At 41.4% G+C, this 26,387-nt stretch overlaps 1 long non-coding RNA gene across 5 annotated transcripts; it reads right to left on the bottom strand.

Moving 5' to 3' along the window:
- Positions 1-1,095: 1,095 nt before the first annotated feature.
- On the bottom strand, positions 1,096-26,286 carry LOC114017775 (uncharacterized). Of its 5 annotated transcripts, none has more exons than XR_008734246.1 (5): positions 25,845-26,286; positions 25,305-25,385; positions 18,891-19,080; positions 8,082-18,125; positions 1,096-2,759 (listed from the first exon to the last, which is right to left on the bottom strand). It is a non-coding gene; the product is annotated as an uncharacterized LOC114017775 (long non-coding RNA). The 5 variants fall into 5 exon arrangements; XR_008734249.1 differs by lacking the exon at positions 18,891-19,080 and having other exon boundaries at positions 8,082-13,653; positions 16,876-18,125; XR_003563019.2 differs by lacking the exon at positions 18,891-19,080 and having other exon boundaries at positions 8,082-8,219; positions 13,489-18,125; positions 25,845-26,284.
- Between the last annotated feature and the right edge of the window lie 101 nt (positions 26,287-26,387).

Here is a 26,387-nt window from a genome sequence, read left to right as displayed (position 1 = left end):
TGTAATAGCTGGACCAGTAGCTGGTTAAAGTCAAAGGAAAGATTCCCATTAGCTTTAGTGGTCTGTGAATCAAGCTCTTGATATATATAGAAGGCCCCTGAAAACAAAGTTTTATTTTTTTAATGTATTGTCTCATTTGTTGAATAGCATGGCTTACTGCCCAGTGTTATGGCAGTTCACAATGACTATTCTTCCCACCCATTCTCCTTCTCCTCCTTCCATTAATCAGTGATGGGTCGAATTCAAACGTTTTGGAAGTTCTGTCTGGTTTTGATGTGATGGTACATAAAAATATCTACAAAGTAGTTATTAGAGTGCTTGGTGTGGCTGCATTTGTCCTGGGGAAACCTCCCACTCCTCTCTGCGAGCAGCAGCACATTTTGCGGGAAGGTTGGCAGCTCTACAAGGTCTTCTTTGAGGCAGGCTCCACTCCCTCTGCCCCAGTGGTACATCCATCATTTTTGGTTTTCCTTTCCAAAATGCTTTTCACAAAAGTCACTTCCTTGTTTCACATTACTCCATGCTCTGTGAATTCAGACTGAAACATGCTGTGAACCAGATCCGTATCTGGTGTAAATCAGCATCATCCTGCTGCTCTCAGTGGAGCTACAAAATTTTGTATCCATGGAGGATCTTGCCCATGAAGTTTCTACACAAAGAGGCCGTTTTGATGGAGTTAAAAAGAGTTTGCATGTTGTAGGAAGAGATGTTAGCAGGGACAGCAAATGGAAAATCCCACCTAAACAATGGTGTTTAACTTCACAGATATCAACATCTCTGTTCTACCTAATGAGATAATTCTGGATGATTTTTTTCTCTGACAACCCTCATATTGTGTGTTTCTGGGTACTAAAAATTGGTGCGGAGCAAAAAAGGACCAGGCTGCTGACTGTATAAGACAGCTCAATTAGTGTCATAAACTAACCCTATATAAATGTATCCCTTGCACTCCCATTTCCTTATATAACTCACCGCCCCAAGCACCTTTTTAAAAAGCTGCTCAAAGTTTATTCAAGGATGCGTTTGGTTAGATTTACAGTATTTGTCACTTGTTGGCCAAAAGTGACATAAGGGATTTCAGTGTGCTGCTTTTAACGTGGTAACACTGCCTTTAATTTAGCATAAGTGATTATATATGTTTGACTGTCAAATCACTGTATGTAGCTTTTGTGGTTGGGGGCTTGTTTTATCAAAGAATTCTGCTGAACCTCTTCCAAACCAGAACTCTCATGTGTATAATTATATTGTATTTTCATTATATAAACTTTATTTTTAAGACTGAAAACATATGAAATTATTATGGGAACGTGCATTCTATACAACACCACCACCACGTACTTGTGGGAAGAGAAGTTTATAACATAAACCAAATGTTGTCATTAATATACAGGTACAAGATGTATCCATGTGACCCATAAAACTAATGATGGAATAGAGGGATTTGAAAATACATGTAATTGCACTTCAGATTGAGATAAATTTATAGCAACTTTTATTTTGCATTAAATAGCACCTACTTGATACTCTGTGAAAGTAGATGTCAAAGATTCACTGACAGCTGAATCAGGTTTGATTCACTGACAGGCTGAACAGTACTTGTATAGTCAAGCTAGGTGCTTCCAAAGTATCTTACAAAGTGATACTTCAAAAAATTGTTATTACTTCATTGATATGTTTGATTGGTGCAAATACAGCTCTGTTAGAGACCTGTTTTAGAGACCTAAAATAAATATTTTGTCCTGGGACAACTATTCCGGTGTTTTGCCCTAAAATTGTACACTGGTATTAAGTCCTTAATTTCATTGTCTTCTGTCACAGCTCAAGGAGGACCTATTTCTGGTTTGAATAGGTGTCACAGAGACCAACGCATTAAGAGATCTGCAACAGAATATTGTTTAGGGCAAGATCCAAAATTATATCCAACAGCAAGGTCTGGCCAGGAGGGATAAACTGTGTAAATTCTGAGTAAGCTGTCATCACCATCAAGTCCACAGCCCATATTCATTCATAGATTTATTAACAAGGCTGCCAAGTGTTGTCCCTATGTTATAAATGGGGAACTGAATCATCATGTAGATTAAGCAACTTACCAAGAACATACTATGCATGTCCAGATAATTCAGCACTTGAATTCAATTCTCCTTCTGCACCCTTACTCCATTGCCCTAAATAATAAGCTGTCCTTTATTTCAAATGTCTTTGGTAGCTCCCTATGTAATCTGAGTTTTTTTCTCTCTGCCTCAGTAACTTTTGCTTGACTAATAATGCTTCCTTAAAAAGGAATCCTCAAAAGAAGTAAAGACTCTAAAGGGTATGTCATGAAAGCAAGCCATTTCTTATATATATATGTATGTATGTGTGTGTGTGTATGCGTATATACAAACATAAGGACACAGGGAGCAAGAGATATACACATTTACACACAGAGCAAACCAGAGGACACATCCATCATCAGAACAATCTATGAGTCACCTAAGATAAATGCTAACTCTTTCAAGGCAATCCTATACAATAGATCAATAAACAATATCTTCAGTTTGTGGCTGGGAATTTAGACCCGGTCATTTACAAGCTAAAAAACAGGCCAAGGAATAATGGTGATAACTTGCCTTATCATCAAGCAGTGTGTGTGACTGTTGTCATCTGTAAACTACTGACAAGCACGCTCATGGAGGCTTTGATTCTTCTGTTGGGGCGACAGCACAGAAGCCATTGATGTTACAGTGCTGTAAACCTGAGTGGAAAATTGGGGCCCAGGTCTAAAAAAACAACAAAAAAAGTCTTATAATTATGCATAACTTATAGGTTAAGATGTAACAAATGCAGAAAAATACTTGAGTCAAACAAACGCAGAGCTTCCTAATCACAAGAGAAGTCAGTTTTGAGGCTCAGTGTAGTAAATTCCTGCACAGCATTCTCAAAGTCCCCGGCCTGAGTCACTTTGAGCTTAACTGCTCTTGAGCTTGGAAGCTGATGAATCACTGTTGAGCAGTATGTATGTTTTCATAATCTTCACTTTAAGGAATGCCCATTCAACATCTAAGCTAATGACCACTGGATAAGGGTGCAGATGGAATGCAGTTTCCACATTTGGAAACACACTGTGATGAATCTGCTCTTTAAGTGTGTTTATGTTTGAGGGACTTTGCATGCAGGCTATCTCCTCGATGGCATGTTAAACACTCTCTCCAAAGAGAAGAGTGCAAGAGGAGAGGTAGTGAAGGGGGAGGAAAGGACTCCAAAAGGATGGAAAAGCCGTAAAATACATTTCTTTAGAAGCACTGAAATTGAATTTGCAAGGTTTGAAGAGCCTGTCCCGTTTAAAGGAAGAATAATAAACTCCAATTCATCCAAATTTGCCACAAATAATTAAATGTTGAGGGGTCTGGACTTGCAAAAAAAGGCACTGTGTTTTCCAGTATCTCCACAATGAATCTCATTTGCCAGTACATCACATGTTCAGACACTGAAATCCCTCAAAATGTTTGCAGACAATTTTTGTAGACTTTCAAAGGTCTACTAATTTTACACCATCTCCCTCCCTCTTCCCATATCTCCATGTGCATTTTGATGTATGCTGTCACTGTTGTCATTTAAAATCTGTCTTTCACGGTCTCAGCAACGACTTTTGGTATAAGGGAGGAGTTTGCAACCATACTGTATTTTACCATGGCATTTACCCTTGGCTCCCATTATGTGCATATTTCCATTGAAGACAATTGGTTCACATTAGGTATTCTGCAGACCCAGTACTGCCATCTCTTACCATTTCTAGAGAGAGCTGAGAGACTAGAGCTAGAAACTTAATAACTGGTTTGAAGACGACACAGAATTATTATCCTCAGCTTTCCTCCCAAACTCATGTAAACAACTGCCCCACTCCCAAAATAACTCACAAACTACCTTTCCCCCTCCTCATACTTATGTATGCCTCTGCACTTCCTGATCTTGGCAGGGATATTTCAGAAATAGCTATTACAATGGTGTTTCCACTCTGAAAGAGGAAACACTGGGTGGGAGGAGTTATGAAAGGAACAGAGGAAGCAAAGCTGTTTTCATACCATCTCAAGCTGCACTTTTCTAGCAAATAGGTGGAAACGCATCTGGGTGAAGTATGCTATTGAGCCATCAGAGCCCCATCGCTGTACAGCACAAGGCCAAAAGTGAATATGCATAAACCAGAGCATGTGTGGCTCCTTGCATCATTCAGCACAGCTGACGCTGACAGGCAGCTCTAAACTGTTGAACAAACTGAATGAATCAAGGTCAGGCCAGAGTCAGCAGCAAGCTTCCCTCCCTCCACGATTCAGTGATACATGAAAGGTACTGACTGGATGGCTCTTCAGTGCGGCTTTGAGCAGAGCAGTCATACAGTAGAAGCTGCTCTGTCACATGTTTGTCAGTAATCCAAGATTTTAATTCTGAACTTTTCCATGAATCCAATAGCTATATTTTCTGGCTCTGGCCCGCTGGAGTGCTTGGCCAGGGCTATGGGAATGCAATGTCAAAGCAGCCTGTCTATGAACTGAGATTGCTTTCATGCGTCTCCACCTGCTGGCTGGCATTCCTCTAATTGCAATAGTCCATAGAGATGACAGCGTACTTTCAGAACTAATGAGCTTAAGTGGAAAATGTAACTCAGCTTCACAAGAAGACGAGCAAATAAGCACTATGGGAGAGATTATTTTCTAACTTGATAAACAGCAGCACCCTGCATCGCAGGTGACAGGTAGAAGGCCATTGAGATTTTTCAGGTCAAGCTTTTGAACTTCTGAAGCCTCAGTTAAGAAGATAAGCAATAAGAAAGATTTTTGGAAGGAATTCATAAAGTGTGGAAACATTAGCATTTTATTTCACTACCAAACCCAGATGCTAAGAATGTTAACGTGCTCTCATTGACACAGTGAAAAAGGGAAATTGTGTATTAATATCTGGAAGCATGTGCTTTCTGGGGCCCACGGCTTAGTTTCTGTGTGGTTAGGAAAGCAGTTACTTAGCAAATGCAGGCAGGCAGCTGTTTCAAATGGAATGGAATAGAAATGATTAATGACTTCTATGCTTTAAAGAAATGAACCCACAGGATTTCTTTCTTCTACTGTGCTGTCCCACTTGGCCATTTCTGTCATGTGCCCTGGGACTTTCTTTGGAAGTTTTCAATGGTCTGTCGTGAACTGCTCTTTAGAAACTTACTGGACCAGATCTGGAGCCAGACAGATGCCAGCTGTGGATCTGATCCATTTGTACATACATTTACAGACTCTGAGCACCGATTATCAACACTTGATATTCCATGAACTTTGTACTGCAACAGCAATAGTATATCTTGCTCTCAGACACTGCAGTGATGAGCACAGTATTAAATCCTATTTAGAGTAGGATCAGTGTTACCTTTTCCCTTTTGTAGCCGCATTTTATTCAGGCTATATTATACAATGTAGAATGCAAGGGGCACTCTCAGGCACTGAAAAAATACAAGGTACGAACCCTTCCCCTGTTAGTCATGTCAGATATCAATACGGATTATTGGTATTTTACCATTTTCTGCACTTCCAGCAATGGCTTGGTTTTATCCTGCCCAAACTGCTAACTCTACCATCTGTTTCTCATGTATGCTTTCACATAGGTTCTTAGGTCTTCTATGCATAGCAATGGAAAGTGGAAAAGATTAAAAAGAGGATGAGGAAGAGAAAGAGGAATATGGAGAAAAGAAAAAGGAAGGCTATACAAAACACAGATAACATGTTCACTGAAACATTCACAGCAAATCATCCAGACAATTTTGGTGAAGTAGAATTTACCAGGGAGAGTAAGTTCTCCTCTGACTTGACTTCATGGAGTTATTTTGTATTCAAAAGGCTACATAATATGATCCCCTAAAGGTTCTTTTGCTATACTTTTGACTATGTGTTCAGAACTGCTAAAGCATGAAATGTGAATGTTTGCTATTCCAGAGTATTATCCTATTTCAAAAGTGTGTTCTGTATTACTAAGCATCGGGAACAGGATAGTAACTACAGAAAGTGGTAAAGGTGTCCATTGTGTATCTGTATAATTAAAACCAGCAAGCACATTTATTACACACCTTTAAAAGCAACATTCCTGGCAGTTCAGCATATTCAGTATTCTTAGCACTAGAAATCTGACTAAATCAGCTAGCTATGTGAATTCAAAACCATCAAGTAATTCAGAAGGTGTATGAGTTTAATACATCCTGAATGTGTCTAATACCTTGGCTAAGCACAGGCATTCAGCTAAAGAGAGTTCTCATAGATCACTTTAAGACACAGCAAGACTGGAAGATGATATTTGCTTGTCTACAAGTATATCGCTCTCAAGTCATCGTTTCAACACAGGAAGTTATCTGCTACCTGTGGCAACAATGTGCACTTGGACACAATTAGCCTGCTGTCTGATGATATTTCAGAATTAGCCACATAAGGCTTTCTTACAAAGTTGTCAAAAAGGCTCAATTGATTACTTTAACTAAGCCTATTTAAAATACCTGAATAAACTGATGCAAAATAAAAGCAACTTTTGCATGTTTGAACGGCATGCTTCCTTTACATCACTTATTTCCAGTGTAGGAATAAAGACCAGCTCAAAAGAATAGCGTTTCTCTTTCTCTGTCTCTGCAGATCTCTGTCAGGTACTCGCGTGAACTAGTACTGATGCCATTCAAAGTTCACAGTATAAGGATGAGCTTTATAATATGTCGGTACACAAAATCACACGTGGAGGTATAAATTCAGCTCTGCGCTCAGTCCACTTTGCTGAAAGTTGGTCCAATAGCCTAAACCATTTTTCACAGGCTATTTTTGAAACTGATATAACTCAGGCAGGAAGTGTGAGAGTGTGTGTGTGCGTGTGTCTGTCTGTCTGTGTCTCTGTGTGTATGTCTGTGCTGCTGAACACCATATGAGGGCCAGATCTATTTTCTGAAGGGGATTCTTACTCCTGGTTTTGTTTTGTTGTTGGGTTTTTTTAATTGTGAGATGCTTCCTGAAAACTCCCTGGTAACCCTAGAGGGTATAGTAACAAGTACTGTGTTTTTATTCCTACCTGGATAATCTAGCTGATGTGCATATGGATGAATTCCTCTCTTGTTTTCCTGACTCCTTTTATCTTTCAGGCCAGTGCCTCACATTAGTATTTAATATGTGCTCTCATTTGACACTGTCTCAGTTAACATAGTATTTTACCGTCATATTACAAATTATTTTAAAAGAGTGCTCAACTGAAGGTCCCTGTGTAGTACAGTATTTCTGCTTTGCTGTCCATCCATGAAAAAGCGTATTAAAAATAGGCTGTGAATTGTCCGTTTTTTCCTCAAAGCCTGTTGATGCTGAGCAGAATGTCAGGCAGATGAATAGTCATGTCCATCATTTGCAAAGAGATCGTACATCAGTTGGTGTTCTCATGCCTTAGAGCTGTACTACCAGTGAAGAAATACTGATTTTGAACATTTTACTATAAATACTCTTATTAATGTTCCTGTTTTGGCAAGAGAACTATTGCCTGCAAAGCCTTTGCCCATCTCTGAGTATAATAACAAACTATTACTATGGAAAATAAAAGTCAGTGGGAAACTGATTGTCTGAGAGACAATTCAGAAGTGTCTGATGAGCTGTACGTAAGCCTGATTGTGACTACACCTTATTGAATGAGACTATGAAAATTAGGCAAGAAAATCAGCATGATGTAACAATTTGTGTAAAAAAACCCCAGCAAACCAACCAAACAGCAGTATGAAGCTGTCCAGTATTTTGTGTGTTGCTCTTAGTATTAACATAAAGGATGCCTGACAAGATAGGCATCTCTGCAAAATGACTGGCAAGCCCGCATAAGCGGGTGGCTATGAGGTGACTGTTTACAGTGAAACCCCACACAGGGCTAGAGTGGTCCCTGTCTCACTTTGGCAGCAGAGGTGTCAAAGGCAGCAAAACTCCTTTTCCCAGGTTAGTGACACCTAGCTTCTGGCACAGACCCTTACCCCTCTTCTTTCTATTCTGCAAGCTGAGGCTTGTAAGCATGAGGGGAGAAGTAAACTTTAGTCTAGCAGCAGAAATACTGAAGTAACTTACTTCCCTGGCTGGAACAAGGAGGAACTGTGGAAGGAATTGCAGCTCTCTGAGTCATACTTCCTCCTTGGAGTTTCTCTTGGAGTAGTGCAGCTCTGCACCATGCCTTAGGCTGACACTATAGTTAAGCTTGTCCATCGTCTTATCCACGAAGTGATAGAGAAAGAGAGAAAGAAGGAAAGACAGTAGTGGATTATCATACCCTCCAATCTCCCGATTGCAGCTCTAAATATAGCTAAACAAGTAAAAATCTGTTTCTGGAAACAGTACAACTATTTAGCTCCCAACCCTTCAAACAACATACATGAAAAAAAAACCCCAACAAAAAACCCAAACCCAAACCAAAAAACCCCAACTAGTTCTCTCCCAACCGAGATCCTGTATGTGGAGCCACGTTAAGCACATTCTGATCTCCAGCCAGAAAGCAAAAAATTCCCAACCGCCACACCTATCCAGGGTGTGACTAGAGACTATCAACTAGTTTATATTTGCACTTTGATATACAGCACATGCTTAACATCATATGGTGTATCCCCGGAAAAAAAATAGCAACAAGTTTCAACATAGAAATTGTGTTAGACTAGGAGGCCAGAATAAATAAGAGCCAATAAGTTGTAGAATGACTTGAGGTAGCGTATAAGATCTCATCTTAAAAAATAACATGAAGGCAGTGCATTGCAGATGAAACACATGATGAAAAAACATTCCAAACTTCTCATTTGAGAAAAGATTACAAATAAAATAGGCTCGGGCATGCCAAGTGTAAAATCTTTGATATGGAAATGTAGTAATGGTTAAATGAAATAGGCTGAAAATCTGTTTATCAACAGTCTGTAATGCCTAGTTGGATCACCCCATGAGAAAAGCAAATGAGTAGCAGGAGAATATACAGAGACTGTTAAAAAGTTTACATACCTCCTGCTTTTATACCTCAAGATATAGCTCTTTACCTTAACTACAGATTTTGAGAAGTTACAAAGCTGGTATGAAAGCACACCTCAAATGATTCAGGAAACATGCCCTAAGACCCAGATTTTTCAGGAGTCACCTAGTGTGTTCAGCCTGAGATATATTAAAGGGACCTGGCTTCTAGACAGGGGAAAGGAGCCTTCCACCATCAAGGCCCGCCATGAGCATCTTGGACTGATATCCCCAAACAGTGGTACCACTGCTCGTTTCTAAAAACCTCAGCCCAGGCTAGCAGCAACTGTGAGGGTGCTCTGCTTCATAACGTATGTATTCATGAAAATGCTGTTGTGAGAAAGACCACCAGAATGTGCTCTATGTGACACTGCCCAACTTCAATGAGCTCTGCGCATCCAACTGAATACAGAATTTGGCCCATTACTGTTACCTCCAATTCATTTTTCTTTTTATTCACACTAGTCTTCTATTACATTATTGCCAATGGGCATGTAAGTCATTACTGCACCCTACATGTGAATCACAAATGCAAGTGCCATGGAAATTAAACTCCTTGACCTGCTCACATTTTTCTCTTTGATGTCAGTCTGAATAGGCATTTTTGACTGGAACATAGTTTTAATTTTGAGAACTGGCAAGACAACCACAACTTTTTCTGCAAGGAAGTTTGCTGAAGAATTCTTTGTTGTTCTTCCCAAATTACTTTCCTAAAGAAAGAGTGTCAGCAAACAGCATTGCAGAAGCCCCAGATCATATATTCACCGTGTTCAAATGCAGGAAGCAGAAGAACAGCTACTGTGTTCCTGTTCACACCAGCAAATACACAGTCCTAACTGTATCAGTCTGAGCAAGTTGCAAAATTTCCATTAACCTGACCTGGAGATAAAAATGGAAAATATTTTTCATTCATTGCTGAGGACTTCTTTTCACACTGAGAATCTGGATTCAGGGTCATCGTGGCTGTGTGCAACCCATGGGGCAGCTGCGTGCTCTAGGTCTGAGCACCAAATATCTGGAGGGGAGCTGGGACAGGCAGAGGTGTGTTGGGACCCGAGAGCCATCTTCCAGCGGGAGCTTGGGGAATGTGGGAGAGGAGCAGCAAAGCAAATGCCCCTAACTCCAACCCTGTACTTGGGACCCAGGCCTGAGAGCTGAAAACATTCCCTGGGAACCAGAGCTCTGGCCTCCTCCATGCTGTGTGCTTACTGCCATAAATCAGGAGGCACTGCTGTTTCAGAGACTTGGAGCGCCCACCAGCAAAAGACTAGGTAATTTGCAAGGGATCCAGGACCAATATTAGATTTCCATTTGAAACCATGCAATGTTTAGCTGAAACACTGTAGAGGCTTCTGTTTTGAAATCTAGTTTCCCATCTCACTGTTGCTGACCTGTTCAAAATAATAAAAACAGAAAGCTTTCCAAGGTGGATGACACTGGGGCCAAGGATCAAAACCTCACTTGTGTTTCTAAAGGCTCTCTCCATTTGGAAAGCTGGTTCTTGCACTGATCAAACACAGAAGACTTCTCTTTTTTTCATTTTTTAAAATTTTCTCAGCCAGGAGACTTGAAAAAGGGAGATCTCTAGGCCATCTATTATGCTGCTAGTCTTTTTCTTCAGGTCACAATATGGTTCCTAAAGCTGCAGGGTTTCAGGTAAATAAATATTCCAGAAATAGAAAATAATCATGTATTCAAAATATACATCCATGCTATTTAAAGGAAGATTTTGTTTCAGATGTGTGGCTATCTGGGAAAAATTATTGTTTGATACAATGTTCTGTAATTTCTCAAATTAGCCTTTTCCTAGAACTTTCAGTCCAGCAAAGAGGCAGAAAATAATTTTATGGCTGGGAAGATGGCACAGACATCGACTTGTTGGAGTTCCAGATGGACTCAAGGACCTGCATACAGTCATATTTTATAGCTAAAAAGCTAGAAAGGAAATTTTCATTACTGAATCATTGCAAGTAATTCCATAGTGAATATTACAAGAAGAACAGACTATTTTGAGCTAATTTTTCAAACTTCCTCAAATCCACAACTATCTTTGATTGACTACGAAATGGATCTATCAAAGCCTGGAACACAAATCTGAGGTTGTTTAGTAAAGACATAGGAACAGTACTTTCGAAACCTCATGATTTTCAGCTTTCTTCTGGGATTACTTTTCTGCAGAGAAAGGGGGAAAGAAACTTTGAGAACTATGCACTAGCCACATCACTGCACTGCTTGTGTGGAAATACATTAAATTCCAGATTAAGTTAAAGCCAGCACCATTTATCATTGATTTTGACAGAACCAAGGTTGACAGAAAGTAGAGAAAGGCCAAAGCAGCTGCCTTGGGTTTGGGTCTATGCTTGAAGATGTCACTGCAGGGTATCTTTAAGAACAGAGTAGAGTCACAACACACTGGATATTCTGTATTTCTTTTTTTTTTTTTTCCAGCAGATAGAATGAGTCAGCAAGCAGCACTATTTCTGCTTCAATGAATTAATATACCATAGATGCAAGTAAATAATGCGATGAAAATAATCAAGGAAAGGCTAATGGTGATAAAAAGTAACTTAGCCAAAGTATTTGCTATGTATATTTTTGGGACTTACTTCCAAGAGATGAAGCTATACCTGTTAGTTGCCTTGACCCAAAAGAATGGCTTATTTCTGGATTTATTAAGACACGTTTCCTCCCTTTGCAATGAGATTTTTAAAGTTTTCTCTACATAGCTGATTTCCAAATGTACACAAAGAAGGCAAAGCTGGGCTCTAGATTTGAGGAAGAATATGCATATATGAGCTCTTAAACAAAGTGAAAGCAGTCAACAGAAACATGGATGTACATAGATCTGTGTGTTTGAGGCTTTGAATTTTTGCTAGTGAAATATCATTAATTAATACAGAATAGCAGCATGCTTCACACTGCTCTTCACTATGGTGAGATTGACAGGACACAGGATCATCAACAGCCATCAGAAACTGAAAGCTCTAGCTAGTGCGTGCTGTGCTGTGTTGGAAAAATAAGGAATGTAATGTAAAGAAACAAGAGTCCAGAGCTGTCCTGTGCATGAGAAGTCTTCTGGTAGAAAAGTTTATGCTAGAGAAAGGGTGGGCAGACTTGTGAAGTGGATATTGATGTTGTCTATTTGCATCTAAGTCCTGCCAAGTAATTCTTACACTGTTGGGCGAAACAATTCAATTTCTCTGGGCCTGTTTCTGTTACATGGAGATAATAATTATTTCTGTCTCCAGTCATTTGTTTCCTTTGTCTGTATGAACAGAAAGCTGTTCAAGACCGGGGTTGTATCTTAACTGGATGTATTTGTAGTGCTTAGTATGGATGGCACTCAGTCTCAGATGTGGCCTCTAGGCACAATGGTATTACAAAAATAATTAACTGAGAATGTGTATTTATTTAGTTAATTGTAGTAACTTCAATCAGGATATTTGATCTAATTTTAGCTTAGTGTAAGTCAGTTCACATTCATTGATTGGTCTGTTCTTTCTAGGCCTATTGCTTGTGACAATATTGGTTTACAAGCAGGATGTCAACATGCACATGGTGATTTCTATTGTTCGGGAGTTTTTTTCCTGTGAAATGAGCAGGTGAGGATGTCGTACTGCCTGGAAGTTAACTAACTTAGAACATATTTTAAATACACCTGATGCCTATCGGTTTGTGAAGATGTTGAAGGCTATAATACAACCGAACTTCAGGAAGAATGCCTTAATTACTAAGAGGTATGCTGAATGCACGCTGTATCACCTTCACAGAGGCATCCTCCTCTATGCCTTATCTCACTGTTACAATGTCTTTATCTTACTGGCACAAAACCGTATTTTATTTTCCTGGAGAAAACCATGAAAAAATTACAAAGCAACAATTCAGCACCCAGTGAAGGCAAGCAGAATTGTTTCTGTGATGACAAGAAGCATAAGGATTTTGGAGACCCTTCCTGTAGCTGCTGAACACCTTCTCTCAAGTCTTGAGCATCCTCACACTCAGTTGTTTTTTCATATCTTAAGATGTACGTAGCACCTCACAGTTTTCACTCCTGACACAGATGGATCTTTTCTGTTTAGTTCAGAAGGATCACCAAAAAAATTAATTAGAGAGTGCTAAATATAACCACTGTTTTCCAGAATGCTTAAAGCATACAGAAGCTCATCTTTGAGAGTAAATCACTGCAATGTTTAACAAAAGATTTATCACATGGTTCCTAGTAGCATCCCAGTTTGATGTTGCATCAAACTTGCTACCCCTTTTTTAAGAAGAATTAAATGACTTTTCCTCTCCAAGAGTGTTCAGCAACCTACAAGTTACACAGAGACATCAGAAGTCTTTAATGCAGGTTTCCAGAGTAAATGAAACCTTTTTTCAGTGTGGTTGCCTTTGTAATAACAGTCTTCTTATTTGTTGGATACTTATGTAACATAAGATGAAAAGACATTTTATAGCCTTCTGGCAAGAGGACTTAAAATTAACAGCATACCTGTGGCTGCCCTAAGCCAGGGAGGGAGTCATTTTCAGGCCATGGGAAAACTGCAGTTTTGCATCCTTTGCTTCTTCTGACTTACTGGTATTCAGTATTTCCATAGAGTTGTTTTTCATGAGAGCATCATCATCATGCACAAGAAGAAAAATTAAGTAATTGATTCTGATGAAAGAACAAGAGACCAAGGTGGTAAGTGATAACTGTTACCCATTAGCATTTCCCAGAAGAATGTCGTGGTTTAACTAATTCTTTCATTTTACATTTTCATGCCTGGTTAGGCTCTCACATAGTACACAGTCAATTGGCTCTCTATGCAAAAGCTATTAACTGTCTGATTACCTCTGGCAGCAAAACCAAACAGATGCAGTGCACATGAGAGGTATGAAATCTTCAGCCCCCACCCCGGCAGCTTTATGGGCCATATCCTGCCAACCATCCGCAGGCATGCAGGCTCCCACTGAATGTAACCGTGTTTTACAAAACTATCAATGGCCCTTCACACTGACTCCCTCTCAATATGCAAAAAGGAAAACCACAAAAAGATAATGATCTGGGGTTTGATCTCTCCCATACTGGGCTGACAGTAGGGTAATCCCATTGACTTTAGCTGATTTATCCTGTCAGTCAAATGACTTTCACAGGCTTTGGGCTGGGCCTTTAAACAAATGTAAACTTGATCAGAATCAAGCCCAATCACATTCATGCCCATTCTTGCTTTGAATATTTGTCTTCCATAGCACGTTTCCACCAGGAATCTGAGTGACCTCAGTGCAAAGTTTTAGTATTTAAAATTAAGTTGATAGCTATTTTCAGAAAAGGTAATTACTCTCTATTACAAATGCAGAACACTTTTAATCCTTAAAGAAGCATGCTTGGAGAGAGTTTCCTACTCATCCCCATCGATTACCAACAAATAGATACGTCAGTGCTACAGTCCCCAAAGTAAAGCAGCTCATGAAGACATGCCTGAGCTCGTCAGCTCAGATATTGTTGGCTGCAGCATGGAGCATACCATACCGTGGCCAGCAAAACCACCCAGGCTCCTGGGTAAATACTTGGGCTACTAGCCTGTTGTGAGCACTGGGCTGCTCTGCTTACGTGGCTATCAATGCTTGTGCTAGCTAGTTGGGAGGCAGGCCTGGGGAACTGACTACGTGAGCTGCCGACACTGCGGGGCAGGTAAAACAGGGCTCTTAAAGGTGGCTGAAACTAACCTTCAGCTATGTTGCACGGCTTTCAACACCTGCAGAAGAGCCCACGGGGTCAGCAGAGCAAGGTTTTCTCTCTTCTCACCCTAGCCACTGGAGGTGAGGGATGTGGCAACCAGCAAAGCATGGACAGCACCGCTTAAGTGAAGGGTATGTCAGGCCCTCAGCTATGATCCTTCCTGGAAAAATAACTCTGCTTTCACAAAAGCCCTGTGAGATCTGTAATGACCCTGGGTTCATGGCTTAAGGAAGTATGCACCAAACTGGTATATTGCATCTACTGGGGATCAGACAGACTAATGCTAATACTCCTTCGCTTCTTCAGCCTTTGGGTTGTTCAAACTTTTTCTCTCAGCAGTAACAATTACCCACAATACTAGAGATGGCAGTAACATTAGATCAGAAAATGACTCATTACTGAACTAGCACTGTCAAGCAAGATAAACACGATTCAGTTGTTAGCTAATCTATTTTTGTTTGTGTTCTCAGTTCATCCAAGACTGATTACATTGCAGTCTATCATGCTAGCATTAAGTATATGTTGTTACAATGCTCTTTACTTTGTAAAGCGAACATTTATGAATACAATAGCTGTATTTGTCTGTCAATATTACATCACAGCTGATGTACTGTGCATCAGCTCTCTGTGTCATAATGTATAAAATAACATTTTGGGGCTTCAGGAGTTAAATTATGGAAAGACAACATCTAATTTAACAGCATTCAAGTAACTAGAAGTCTCATCTAAAATACATTTTTGCTGTCTGTCATCTTTATCTGCCAGCTGTTCCTTCTGCCATCTCTATGACTCTATGACTAAAGTTTTGTGGTTCAACACTGCCTTGAATCAACTTTGGACTTTGGCCTAAGAAGGCAGGCTGACAGGGGCTGCTTTAAGAGGCCTTGTAGGATGCTTTTGCACCTCCGTGCTGAACTTTATCAAAGCAAGCAGCTCTCAGGGGTGCTCAGCACCTCATAAGTTCTCCTCCTGAAAGAATTCAGGCTTTTATTTATTTGCATTGTACTTCTTCTCACTTTGCTTTTAGTTTTGTTTAGCAGTTACTTAGCCTTTGGGAAGGCTATTTATGGAAATTTAAAATTTTCATGATAAAGGAAGTGGTTTGCAATTAGAAGAAGAGGAAACCATTGATCTTGATAATAGGAGAAACTTTCTAACTTGCATGGCTGGCAAATCCATTACCAATTGCTGAACTTTGCAAAACGGTAAACAGGCAAAGGTGCACGGTAAAAAGGAGGTGAAAAGCATCATAAAACATGCTGTCTTTTTCCAGTTGAATTTAATACCAAGTAAGTTGCCATACCAGATAAGCCATTTATCAACTGTCATGTTTTATGAGAGTCTTTACAGACTCAATTAAAAGATCTCGCTACAATCATTTCACGATCAAGTCTTTTCCTGAGAATCAGGTACAGATAACTGATTATTTTTTGAAGGCTGAGAAAAAAATGGTGGCTTTGCAAAGTTCCATCATGCATGTAACAGGACTTCAGTAAGCAAGATTTCTGCTGCTTTTCATAAATCTGACTAGACTATTACGTGAAAAGGACCAAAACAAAAATATTAGCAGTGAATTTACAATACTTTGGAACCCAGGCAGCTGTGGACATTTTTCAGGAGAGGCATGGGCACACACTCACTGTCCTTTATTATGTTTGCCTTCTACTGTGGGCCTTTAGGTCTTTTGTTGTATTTCTACTGATTGTGAGAAATTCTTTCGGAGCCTACTGGTTAATCACGATACCTTAAACAAGCTGCTGAGTGATGTGGGAAACCGTTGCAAAGACACTTAGCTGAGACTGATACACCACACTATGTATATAACCTCCTTCCATCTGATAGTACTATCTCTGGCATGGGCTGTGTGGGAGCCTGCAGTTCCTCTCAGCCTGAGCTGATGGTTTGTACCACATTTCTTATGCAGATGATTCTGTCTCCCAGGTTTAACCCCTAAGCTAGTCAAGATTCAGAGGATGGGATGAAAATGAGGGAAGTAACTTCTACTCTCTCTCTTGAGTATGTAACACTCCATTGTACTGCTTGTCAGGTACATTTTGACACAACAGTTTATTTTTCTCATCGATATTGTAAGATATTATCATAATTATCATTACTTCTATTACATGGTATAATTTAAACTAGTCCAAAATTGCATACCTGTGAGCCATTCCATCTCTCCCTCTATCAGTGAACCAGATGGATGAGATAACTACACCAGGACTGAAGCCAGGGCCCTGCGCTGGTTGGGCTCCCTCAGCTCTGAAGTGAAGGTGGCAGTGAGGGTTTCTAAAGAAGAGGTGGGTTTGTGAACAGGAGCATGTTAAGAGCAGGAAATAAGATCCAGCCTGAGCTGAGGATGTGGCTTTCCTAGTCAGAAGATGCATGAGAGCACAAGAAACCTGTGTTTGAGAGTCTGGCACTGACAGTGGCACCCAGAGCAGCAGCCACTCTCCTGAGGGGCCTTGGTCCCTCTTCGTCATCCAGTTGTGTGGCCAATCCTAACTGACCCCAGCTACCAAATCCTTCTCAGGGCAAAAGGAGCTGAGGTTTCTTGCAGATCTGAGACAGCCCACCCGAAGCAATGCATTCTGGCTAGTCCGTTGATTGATATTTCAAACAATACTTCATTGCTGTTACATTTCTGCTGTAAGGATAACAACCCCACACATTGCACTTGAATTTTCACTTCTCGGTGCAGGAACTGTGTGCTCAGAGTCCTGCTGGGATTTTTGTCAAGACTGTTTCTCCTTGTGCTGACAGAGCTATGGAAATGGGGGAGATCTTCAGGGACTACAGTACTGTACCACAATTATCAAAAGGGTCGCTTAGTACCAAAACATCAAGCATGATCTAGTGAAAAGCATGAGGAATGCTAGAAAAAAACAAAGGGGTTAAAATGGCTCAAGGTCAGAAGGCAACCCAAAACCTCAGTGAGTCCATAAACAAAAGTCCTTCAGCTTGCCAGGCATCATCAATGCCCTTTATTTCTCCAGGGAAACCATGCTGAGATTTGTATTTCTTCTCCCAGATACTAGGTTCAGAACTAAAACTCTCCTTTTTCATTCTGGCCCTTGATCGTCCCAGGACACTTCCCACCAGAGATGGAACTGGCTTCTGTGGCTTTTGATGAAACTATCTTGGTCCATGTACTCTGTGTTGAATAGCTGCCACGCTCTGCCTCGGTGCTCGTTGCAGGTCAGTGGTGCTGTATTTGATTAGTTTGTGAAGTATAGTGGGATCCTGCGTGAGGAAGGTTACTGTAAACTGCTGGTAACAGCTGCCTGTGCTGTAGATCCATGGTTAGCATCAGCAGTTTTCTGTGGAAGAAAATCTCATGGACGTCTGTGTGGGTTCCCAAGAGCTCCAGGGAAAGCTGAGAAATGAATCCAAGGTAGAGGATGGTAACTCTGCAACATAAATTAAACCAACACATATTTATACCTACATTTTTGCTTTCCACCAAAATGGTTGCAACTGTGGAAGCACTAGCAAGGAAGAATATGACCTTACTTCCCCTTTATGGAGTGGGAACAGCTGCAGTAAAGGGAAATCGATTCAAGACCTTTTATCACAGTTGGACTCAATCCTAAAGGTCATTTCCAACCCAAACGATTCTATGATTCTATAAAATAACACCAGCAGAGCCATGGTAAAGAGATAACAAAGAAAAAACATACCAAAGTCCCTTTTTTTTGGCACTTAGAAGCTTAATTAAAGGGTAATATAATCAAGTTGGTGATTAATCACAAACTTTTTATCAATGGAGAGTGATTTTCCCGCCAAAGACTCCAGCTTACATTTTGCTATCACTCTAACTTCATTGAGTACACGCACTCAGTCTTCCCCCACTTGCTCCACATGAGTCTGAAACAGCTTTATGGGAACCCACGGAATTATACCAGGGTAAAATCAGCCCAAGGAGATAACTGCAAAGTAATAGGATCCTTCCATAAACTCTGATACCTACATGGAGTCAAATGAATGGATCTCAATCCATATTCCTACTGGGTGATAAGAAACTTTTATGGCACAAGTAGTGCAGTGCTTTGTAGATAAACTACATGTCCCTTAAGGGCTTTACATTTATAATCCCTGAGGCAAAGGTATGCATTATCTTTGTTCCCAACAGTACACAGGGTGGCATGAAAGACACCAGGGAGGGAAAGTCATACCTCATCCTGCCAGCTGCTGCTACTGTAATAGGAGGGAAACGGAGGGGTGACAGTTTGCCACAGCCAGCAAGGATAAAACAGCCAAGAGTTTACATAGTCAGATTCCCGTGAAAGGAAAATAATAGCCTTCTCAATCTCTTCCTATAGGATTCCCCACTGCATTGCAACAACACCGCAAAGCTAAGCCAGTCTGTATAAGAACATAAACAAAGTCAGAACATCATACTTTGCAACAAATAAAGCCTGGGGGTGGAAATACCTCTGACAAAGTATATGCTATGTAGAGGGGTCTCTTTGTAATAAACTCCCACGCTGTAGCCTTAAACCTTAATGGTCTGTGAAAGTTATTATGCGATGTTTTTAGCATTCAATTTCATTCTGACAAGACTTTATGATGTGTATTACAGAAGAATACTGTTAAGCTAATCATATTTATACCAAATCTTTGTAATATAATAGCTTCAAACATTTTGAGCAAGGCACAACTTGACTTTTCATAAATACAGAAAGGCAAAACTTTTAATGATGTTATTTTCCTACTGCTTCCCCAAGTCCATCTGTTAGAGCTGCTAAAGATCAAGGGCCATCATTTCTTTTTTCTACAGACTGAACGGTGGAAAAGATACTTGGCTTCCCAGAGCCTAATTCTGCACTTTTTTTTATTCTCAGGGACAGTCTCTTCAGGCATTATCCATTTGTCTTTTTCTTTTTAAGACATGTCTGGTATAAGTCATGTCTGAAATATAATTCCTTATTTCTGCTACTGATGACAGCTTAAATTATTAGAAGGAATCTGGAAGTTCTTTTTAGGTTTCTCATTTTCACATTATTATTATTTTCCTTTCTGCATTTCATTCAGTTTTGGTAGCAGAAGGAGCCTTATTGGAGTCACTTTTTCCTTCTGTTCATTAAAACTAATTCTACTCTGTTTGCCTTTGATGAGCAGTTAAAAGGAAAGGAAATAAAAACACAGGTAGTTAATACTCTGAAACACTCAGCAATGCAGAACTGCATATACTTAAAGAAAAACTGAATTTACATCCTAAAATTGTCAAGAAGGGCCCTTTAAGCTTGAAACAGGAGCAGATTCTTTTAAACTTTCCCAGAGAATAGCAGTGACCTTGCAGATCAGATAACCCATGGTCTACAAGAGTTCAAATATGTCATCAAGACTTTATTTTACTGCTTGATGTTCCTTGGCCTAGTAGCTCCAACCAGGCTAATTGCACCACCCCCTAAAAAAAACCCCACAACAAGACTGTACAACCAGAACCAACGTCAGCAAAGCAGAGCTGGGTGCACGGTAGGAACGAGGATAAATGAGACACTGTGTCGAAGGCTGGATTTTTGCTGAGTGACTGTAATCTGATGGGTACAATATATTAAAACTAATGGAAACATTTGATTAAAAATATGCTAGATCTTTGCACAGAGTCTTATCACAAAGCCGTCACAGGCAGGCAGCCAAGTGCTTTGTTGCAGCTGAAATGACCATGATAGAAATCCACAGGCCCTAGTCTTCCTCCTCCCATGGAAAGCTTGCCAGAAGGATACCTGCAGTCCTCAGACCTCTGCTGCCTTTAAATGCACTAAGAGACCGAGATCTGCTAATGCCACCCTTAAAAATACAGACAACTTTGCAAGCATCATCTCCCCAAGCCCATGACTTCCTGGTGTATGTCCAGGGGAAACCTTGACCTGCCCAAGGGGTCACCTTTGTGTCAGATCCTCTGAACAGCCTTTGATATCTCTATGGTTTTATTCCAGAATCAGTTTGCCAGGAGACAGTGCTATCCTCCTGCTTGCAGTAAAACCTTCACAGAGGGCCAAAGACAAGCGGTGAAGCCCTAATCTCTCTGCGGCTGGTTTCAGCAAGGCTGAGAAGCCACCAGCAATGCTGGTGTGCCGACAATGCCTTCTGCATCCCCACCGTGAAGGGTGAGCATCCCAAAACACCCTGTACCTTCCCACCTGCTTTGCCGCCAGCATGATTTCAGTGACACATTTGCTTTGCTGTTCCCTTACTCTTAGTTATCGCTAGGAGGATGCAAGGGCCCATAAGCACAATAAAGGCATCCTAGTCAGCATGAGAACTGCTCCCCTTAATTCTTTTTCTAACAGGCTGTAGCTTGTGAAATCAAATAGGGATTGCATGTTAGTACAGAAATTGACTTCAGTGTATCACCTCCATTGATTTTCAGTACTAAGACTTTTACTTCCATTTTTATGAGAAATTAATATTTTTCAAAGTTATTGAGGAAGCAGCAGTTATTGTCAATAAACTCCAGTGTGAGCCATTTCAGGGAAGTAAACCAGGATAAATCACTTTCAGCAGCAGCTACTGTCTAGACTAGTTTAGCTTTAACTTTAAACTGTACCCTTAGGCTCCAGTTCAGCAATGTATTTAAACATATATTTAATTTCTAAGCATATAAGTAATTCTGGTGTACTGTACTTATTTAAATTTAGGCACGTTTTAAGTATTTTCCTGAATTAGCTTCTAAATCATTCCCAATCTGGCTTCAGTGTGCTACATCATTTGATTACTCCAGAAGTACCAAAAAATATTCTCGGTATTTCTTGAGAAAGTTTTCCTGCTTTTATACTACCATTTTGCTGAGATTCAGCTTCTTTAACCAGTTCCAGTCACAGCCTGAATTCAAAGCCAAAGCTGGGACTTGATGAAATATTTTGGTTGTAGACAAAATATACTCAAACTACACACAGATTTTAAAGAAGAGAGATAAGGCAGGGACACAGCTTTATCATGTGCTTCAATCAAATATGTAGCCAGTCATTCCCCTTTTCCAGATCCTCCCTTTTCTCAGCACAATATTCTGGGAAATTACCTGCACATTTCAAGACACACTGCAGTTAGCACACGCATCATAACACCCATGCCTGTGCCACAGGCTTGTGCCTGGCAGAGTCCTCTGTGCATATTTTAGGTTGGAAATAAATATTAAGGTTTATTTTGCTTTCTCTTCAGGTGTTTGAAGTGTTGGATCTTTGTGCAGTACCATTTTCCAGTTGAGAATCTCTGTCAGATGATCTCATCTAACTTCACTCTGTTCATCCAGATGTTTTCATAGCCTGATGCAATCATGACTAGGGAATCCCATGACAGCATTATCCATATTTTTCAGCTGCGTTAAAAAGACCTTCCTCACATAGTCAAGGGAATGGAAGTTTTATACACTTTCATTATGTGAATGACTGGGGATCCTATCAACAGGCAACAGCAAACTAAGCACTTTGATAAAGCCACTTAAGTCCCATGCTGGGAAATGAACAAATCCTAAAGAATAAAGGGAATTTTGAATGGAATGACATCACATTTTTAATTTTGATTGTTCTTTAAAAGCAGACACTGATGCTGCAAAAAACTCTAGGCTCTTCCTAGGCTAAGGTAATGTTAAGACCTCAGAAAATATCATGGTTTGGAAACAAAAAGGATGTAGCTATTAATCAAAATTGACATTCACATTTTATTTTGTCTTTTAACTTTAATCTCTCTGAAATGTAACACACATTTAGAAGAATTACTCCTGCTCCAGTCCCTCGCACCCACCCTACCCCCAGCCCAGAAGCAGCATCCACAGTTTAAGGTTGTAAATCTGAGCAATTTAGAGAAGGATGTAAACACCAATGAAAATTAGCCAACAAAACAAATTCAGTTGAGTTAAACAGGAGGCTATTATCATACCTTACATTCTCTTCTGTCACTAGCTGTAGCTCAGTGGAGAGCGAGTCAGGTAAGAAGTAACCAGAGGGGACAAAACAACTACTGCTGACGTTGTGCGCTACTCCAGACACAGCAAAAAGAATATAAAACAACCAGTATACAAAGATGTAACGCTAGGAAACATACAATGTTTCATATATATAAAATATATATAATAGAGAAACATGGAATATTTCCCCAAAGATATGCTATTCCATACTATTTTTTAATCAAACTGAGCTGCACCGCAAGAAAGTAAAAAAATGTCAGCTGCCACAGGCAGATCAAATTAAATATAAATATTTCTGAAGACTTTACTAAGGCTATAATCTCATCTTTTAAGGTTTTCAGTTCTTTGCTTCCTTTAGTGATGCACAGAAACAAGCAGACCAGATTCCCCAAAGCTTGTCACCCTGCATCACAATTTATATTTTTACCAGTCTGGTATAACTGCCCCAGATGTGAAATGGTAGCACTCTGGATCCACTCATTTGGCACACACATAAAAGTGCACACACACACACACACAAGGCAAAAGGTGGTAGCAAACCCAGGCAATGTAAGTTTATTTGATTGTAGTCATTAGTGCTATACATTACAGGTTCAATCCTGCTCCCTTTGATGTTGATGGTAATACTCCCATTGAATTCATGTGCTCTGAAAAATGCCTGAGTTTTGCAAATTTATCATTTTGTCATCTATGCTTCAGGTTAGAATTATAATCCAGTGTTTTAGACTTGGTTTTGAGCCAAACGATTTTTACTAAAGGTTCAAAGAACACATGCTTGTCCTTCAGAGAGGTGCCAATCCACTTTACAACCAAGGAGTAAAATGGCTGAGGTTTTCAAATCAGTCTGAGGGATGCTGTAGTCACCTGCAAGATGTTTGCAGTTTCAGCTTCCAGGGTCTCACTCACGTGAACAGCAAGGCCCTCCTCTTGCTGGGGGCACAACGGTGCCTGTCTGCTTAGAAAGAGTTGGGAAAGCCATTCACAGACCACCACAAGCGAAAGGAGACTTTCTGGGATTGTTCATGCTACTGAACTGCAGCTCTTTCAGTGAAATATCTTAAATCCTAATCATCTACATTACCCAGTCCACTGCTTTTAAGTGAAGCAGGTTTCTTTCTCTCCTCATCCTCACTTTCTCTTGGCCCCTGGTGGAGAACATTGCATGGTGAGCAACGTTAGGTAGTACAAGTAAAGTTCCTCTGGTCATTGTGGTTGTTCAACCAATGTATTCAAGACCAATATTCAAGAAGTCCTGAAACAAGGCAGATGAGCTTCCCAAACACAGAACTTCAAGTCAACAGAAAGCATGAGAGAACACAGAAACAATTTAGGTGGGTGTCAGATGTCAATACGACTTCAATTTTGAAAGCCTCTCCTTCTGTCCCTTGGTACAGTTAATGTACCAAGAACTGGGACCTTAAAGGAGGTGAGTGGATTACAGGGGAGCCAGGCAGCTGATGTCCTGAAGAAATAACCCCTAGAACTGCCACTGGCTTAAATTGGAGTTAAGAAGTGCTGAGCACCCCCAAAAATATGGTCCCAAAGGTTATTTGTATCACTTTTACTCAGAGAGTGTGTCACAAAGATGTGGTGAGCAGATTTACCACCTTCAAGCAGGTGGAGAAAAAACAGACAGGGCAGCGGACCGAAATGAGAAGTGCAGTTACATGGCTAGATAGACTCGGTTCTGGGCTCTGGGAGAGCTGGAGAACAGGCAGTGGAGACTGTGACAAAAAATGTGCCAGATCTCATTTGTATTTAGACTGGAGTGTCCCAAAATATAATTCTGTCTTTACACCTTTTTACTGCACAGAGATGTGCACAGGAAGGCATGTTGATCCCTGCAGCCAATACGTTTAGCCAGGAGTCAAATCTGCCTCGTTGGAGCTACCCCTCCAGCTCAGCCTATCTGATAGTATGGATCACAGTTACTAATGCATCTTTTCTGGCAGAGGGAGACAAGAAAAACGTAAGAAGACGACACCTAAGACATTCCTGAAATAGCTTTTGTGCAGCGTATGTGACACATACTGACTTACTAGCACTTACCTATGCAAGGCACTCCGCAAAATTTGATTAGGGCTTCACCACTAATGAATAATACAGCCTAGGGATCATTCCAGTAAACTCTCTGTCCCCCTGCCTCAAGCACATCGTCACATCAGCAATCTGCCTCATTACAGCAACCCAATGGCTGCTGACTTCAGTGGGAGCAGAAATGAACCTATAAGCACCATTTTGTTTTAAAATATTGGTGAAAGAGAGATGAAAAACAGTAACACAGTGCTTCAAAAACTACTACCAATATCCAATCAAAAAAACCCCAAACTTCTAATGGTATTTATAATGTGCCTTTAAATTGCCTTGCAGTACTACACAGAGGAAGCATCAGTTTGTGGAATGGAGAAAACGTTCCTTTTCTACCTTGTAAAATGACTTTAAATGCTCTATGTGGCTAATACATGTTTTTTCATGGTTCACAAAACTGTATCAAACATCAGTGTCTATAGCGGTCACTTTCATGCTGATGTGTTACCAGAACGTACTGTCAACTGAGGACTCTGGGTTAACAGTGCACAGCAAAACAAAAACCGTAGCTGCTGGGTTTGAAATCAAAATATTTTCCACGGAAACATTTTCACTTTGAGGATGTTGCTGCACAAAGACACTGTCTATTCACCTTGATGCTGTCTGCCAGACCTCCTTCAGTGCGTCTCCTTCCGTCGGTTCATTTCTGCCATGGCTGAACATGAGGTTTCCCCTGATGAAGAAAGGCACAAACTAGCCCTCATTTCCTTCTTCTTCCTGTCCTTAGCCCTTTTGCCTCACTTCTCCATGTTACTACCTCCTCTCTCCAGGCTAAATTTCGGCTAAGCTAACTGCCATCAGCTCTGGAAGGTGGCTATGGTCTGTCCCTGCCCGGCCTATGCCACCACGATGCGGCCTCGCCTCAGGACGCCCTGGCCAGGCTCTCCCCTCCCTTGACTCACACTTCTCCCCAGCTTGGTGAGGGTTCCCCCACACAAATCTATCAAAGCAGCATTGCTCCTTCAGATCCCTCCCTCCATGGACCCATATGGTGGCCCTGCATTTGGGTCGCCACCACTGTCAGCGCCGGGTGGGAAGGAGGAAGAGCTGCCCCGTGGCCCCTCCAGCGCACTGGGGTTCGGGATCTGCTTCCCCAGCGTTGTCCTTGGCAGAGCAGCTCGCCCACACGCACCTGTCCGCCAAGGGAGATGGTCTGCGCACCTCTCCCACCACCCAGAGGACGTGCGGCCCTGCGCCAGGCGCTGCGGGCACAGCTCCCAAGGGGAAAACATGGCGGGAGGCCGTGAGGGGCCGCGCGCCTCACCTGCCTCGCGCCGCAGCGCCGGGCACCTCAGCGCCTCCCGCCTCGTTACCGCGTCGTAATTACAGGCGGGAGGGCCGGGCGGAGGCGCCCGCGGTATGAAGCCGCGGCATGAGGGGCGACACCGCCGCCCCCACGGGAGCCGCTGCTCCCCCTCCCGTTTGCGCCAGTTCAGGTCGAACGGCCCCCACCAGAGCGGGGCGCGGAGGGGGGAGGTTTCCGCGCCGGCGCCCCCCCTGCGCCGCTCCTCGTAAGAATACGGGCGGGCGGCGGCACGCGAGGAATGCGCGCTCAGGCGGCGGGGCCGCGCAGCGGCGCGCGCTGCCGGCGGGGGCGGGCCGGGCGCCCCTTGTCGGCGGGGCCGGCGCGGCGCGCGGGGCGGGATGACATCATGAGAAAGTGCCGGCCGGGAGC

The sequence above is a fragment of the Falco cherrug genome, chromosome 10 (genome assembly GCF_023634085.1).
Source record: "Falco cherrug isolate bFalChe1 chromosome 10, bFalChe1.pri, whole genome shotgun sequence".
Classification (NCBI taxonomy): domain Eukaryota; kingdom Metazoa; phylum Chordata; class Aves; order Falconiformes; family Falconidae; genus Falco; species Falco cherrug.
Note: the sequence above shows the minus strand (reverse complement) of the source record. Positions and strands in the feature narration are given on the sequence as shown.